We start from the raw sequence: 4483 nt of genomic DNA on the forward strand, positions 1-4483 counted from the left end.
CTCCTGAGATCCTACAACTAATGAATAGTAGAGCCAGGCATATTGGGTGATTTTTCTAGGACAAATAAAGATTTTTGTAAGCAATCTTTAATACTATACTTGTAGAATAAGAAATACAGAAACCTGATGTTTTCTTTATAATATAAAGAGTAGTTTTTAATTTATTAATCTCTTTAGTTTATATAAAAAAAAATGTATCTTGGTAGCACTATAGCTAAAGAGAATGTTTTCCATGAACAGTTATTTTAAGAAGCCAGGATGCTTTCCAGGAAGAGAGTGCATGGGGGTGGAAAATGAAACCAGCCAAGCTGTCAAGGGATTCAAGAGACAATATGCATTTCAGAGTTAATGTAAAAACCTGATTTTATTGTCAATACATTTGATTGATTTACTATTTGGTGGATCTTCTGTAATGATTATTATGAGGAAGCAACAAAGATAGCAATGTGAGTGTAGATTTTTCTATTTGCTGAGGGCCAGAGGAGAAGCAATTCTACCCTGTACTATAATTTTATTTTTTTTTAATATTACAAATATTCAGGTTTTTTTTTTTGCCATTAGGTGATTGTTTTACCAAGATACTCAAGTGATACATTGAGCTCAATTCAAATATTTTCAGTGAGATTAAAATGATACATACACATGGGACCAGCAGATAGTGTAATGGCTACATTGCTGGGCTCCCACGTAGTCAAATGCGATTCGAGTCCCAGACCTGATGGCTTAAACTCACATGAAGGTGCTTGCATGCCCAAGATCCCGAGAGGAGAATGGAGGAGAAGAGATTACGACATGGCCATTCCCCCTGGAGGGTGCGCTTTCTGTCTCTCTGTCTCTCTGTCTTTCTGGCAAGCTCACATGCCCTATAGCAAAAACCTCTCAAAAAACAAGATACACACATACTCATACACACATATGTATAAACACATATATTTGTATTCTGGAGGGAGTTACCACTATTGTAACAAGATACCATCTATATCTAAATATAATTAAGATCTACAAAGGAATCAGGGAACTTTTACTATAAAGCAACAGATCCTGAACAATAACATTTATAAAATAATTGTTCAGAATTCAATGTCTGTGGGCCAGCAGGTTGCATGGTGGTTAAGGCACTGGACTCCCACATGGCTGACCATGGTTCGAGTCCTGGACCTGGTGGCTTGCTTTCTCACTTTCCCCTTTCTCTGTCTCTCTCTGGTCAAGTTAAAAAATAATAATAATAGGGAACCAGCAGATGTATAATGGTTACATTACTGGATTACCCTGTTGTCCACCACAGTTTGAGTCCTGGACCTGGCAGCTTAAAATTCACACATGGCACATGTGTGTGCATGCCAAAATCCCAAGAGGAGAATGGATTGTGGAATGGCCATCCCTGCTAGGGTGTGATTTCTCGCTTTCTGTCTTTCTGCCTCTCAGTCTGTCAAGTACACACACCCTCTAGAAAAAAAAAAAAAAACTCTCTAAAATAATAAAAATAAAAATAATAGGGACCAGAAGATGGCATAATGGTTGCATCCCTGGACTTCCACAAGGTCAACCCGTGGTCAAGTCTCAGACCCAGCGGCCTCAAACTCACACCAGGCGTGTGTGTGCATGCTGCCCAAAATCCCAAAAGGAGACTGGAGAAGGGGTTGGGGCAAGGCCACCCTCGGGAGAGGGGGGGTGATTTGTTGCTTTCTGTCTCTGTCTCTCCAGCAAGAGCATGTGCCTTATAGCAAAAATCTCTCTAAATAAAGAAATGAATTATAACAAACAAAAATTAAATAAATAAATAATTAAAAAAAAAATAAATAGTGAGACCAGCAGATGCCGTAATGGTTACGTTGCTGGACTCCCACGTAGGCAGCCTTGGTTTGAGTCCCAAACCCAGTGGCTTAAAACTCATCCAGATACATTTGTGTGCATGCTCAAAATCCTGAGAGGAGAAGAGATTTCAATGCGACCATCCCCTGGGCGGGTGATTTCTTGCTTTCTGTCTCTGTCTCTCTGTCTCTCTGGCAAGCTTATGTACCCTATAGCAAAAATCTCTCTTAAAAAGAAAAAAATTCAATGTCTGGGGAAAATATTATTTTGACTTTCAGTCTTTTTTAATCTACCTAAAATCCTCTACATTTCTGAGGAGGCATTTTCTTGCTACAAAATTGACCTGTATCTTATCTCTGACTTTTGAGTCTGTGATGGTTTAATTTTGGATGTCAACTTGACTGAACTTAAGGATTTCTGGAAGGCTGGTAAAACATCCTTTCTAGGGACCAGCAGTTGGCATAATGCCTATGTTGCTGGACTCTCATGTAGTTGACCGCGGTTCGAGTACTGGACCCAGTGGCTTAAACTCATGCCAGGTATGTGTGCGTGCGTGCCCAAGATCTCAAGAGAATAGAAGAGAATTGCAGCGTGGCCATCCACCTGGGCGGCGAATGATTTCTCGCTTTCTGTCTGTCTCTCTGCCTTTCTGGTGAGCACACGCACCCTATAGCAAAACTCTCTTTCAAAAAAAAAAAACCTTTCTAAATATGTCTATCAGAATGTTGCCTGACAAGACTGGCATGTAACTCAGCTGAGAGAGAAAGAGCTGCTTTCCACGTGGGCACAAAATCCAATCAGCTGGAAGCCTGCAGAGGACAAACAGAAAAACCGAGTTTCTGTTTACTTCTTCCCTCCTCTCAGTGACACCTCCTTAGTGTGCCATGTGTTCTAGTCCTACAATGCCTGCTCCACCTCAGCTCCTATCCCGGGCTCTCGGCTGTGTTTGTGCCTGCCAGTTCTTGGCCTCTCTTCCCCTCCAACCAGATAGACTCCAAGTTCTTCCCCTTCAGCCAGATAGACTCCAAGTTCTTCCCCTTCAGCCAGATAGACTCCAAGTTCTTCAGCCTCTCGTCTATGGATTCATACTTGTGGCTGCCCAAAGGTGCAGGGGCCCATTTCAGACCTCGAACCAGAACTGCATCAGCTTCGCTGCCTCAGAGTCCTTTAGCTATTTCCACAGCTCGAACACAGCCTTTTGTGGGACCTTTCTTACAATTTCGTTAAATAATTCCTATAATAATTTCTTTCTTTTTTTCATATGTAGTTAGCCGGTTGATTCTGTAGCTCTGAAAATCCCTGACCAAAAGAGTGTCTTGTGAAGGGAAATACTCTGATTTCTTTTTTTTTCCTTTTCTTTTCTTTTCTTGTCTTTTGGAGAGGTTTTGGCTATAGGGTGCGTGTGCTCGCCAGAAAGAGAGAGAGACAGAAAGCAAGAAATCACCCCCCCTGGGGGGATGGCCACACCGCAATCCCTTCTCCATTCTCCTCTCAGGATCTTGGGCACACACGCACACGCACCCAGCATGAGTTTAAGCCACCAGGTCTGGGACTTGAACCACGGTCAACTACATGGGAGTCGAGCCATATAGCCATTACGCTATCTGCTGGTCTCGAGATACTCTGATTTCTTTAACCAGGAGAATTCTTATTCTTTTCTTTTTTCTTTTTTGAAAGACAGTTTTTTTTTGCTGGACAGACAGGGAAAGACAGAGACAGAAAGAAATCATCCCCCAGGGGAGGGAGGGATGGCCATGCTGCAATCCCTTCTCTTCCAGTCTCCTTTCGGGATCTTGGGTGCACGCACACATACACAAACACACACACACACACACACACACACACATTCCTGGTGTGAGTTTTAAGCCGCCGGGTCCGGGACTAAAACCATGGTCAACTACATGGGGATCTACCTACATAACCATTACACAATCTGCTGGTCCCCTCTTATTCTTTCCAAGAATACTTATTATCTAAATGTGTTACAGTATTTAACATATCTGATCAGGATATGGATGTAATTATATGTGTTTTTCATGTATTTTTAAGAGAAAGACATGATTCTTTCCCCAAATGCAGAAAAGGAATAGTGTTATAACCCTTTTGGATTCCATAAGTAACAATTTTATTCTATTGATCTACTAGACTCCTGGATATAGGATATACTAAACATCAGTGCAGCTACGTTTCCGAAACAAACGAACCAAGGTCCTGAGTGCAGCTATAACATTTCGTCCAGCCATTTCATTTGAAACACTTCACAATTCTGTCATCAGGTCTCCCATTATTGTTTAAAGTTTTCGGCCAAAAATCATACGGAAGAGATTCCAGCTGTGTGAGGGACACATGTGCAGAACCATGTATAAAAATGGAAATCTTCAGTTACTAGCTAGAAGAGTAACAGGTTTTGGGGGCGAGCAGATGGCATAATAGTTACGTTGCTGGACTGCCATATAGTTCACTGAAGTTCAAGTTCAGACCCAGCAGCTTAAAACTCATGCCTGACGCATGTGGGTGTGTACCCAAAATTCAGAGAGGAGAATGGAGGAGAAGGGATTGTGCCATGGCCATATCTCCTGGGGGTGATTTCTTGCTTTCTCTCTGGCGAGCACACACACCCTATACCAAAAATCTCTCTTAAAAAAAAAAAAAAAGGGGGGGGGGACAGGGT

This window comes from Tupaia chinensis, unplaced genomic scaffold, assembly GCF_000334495.1.
Source record: "Tupaia chinensis unplaced genomic scaffold, TupChi_1.0 Scaffold145082_1, whole genome shotgun sequence".
Classification (NCBI taxonomy): Eukaryota; Metazoa; Chordata; class Mammalia; order Scandentia; family Tupaiidae; genus Tupaia; species Tupaia belangeri.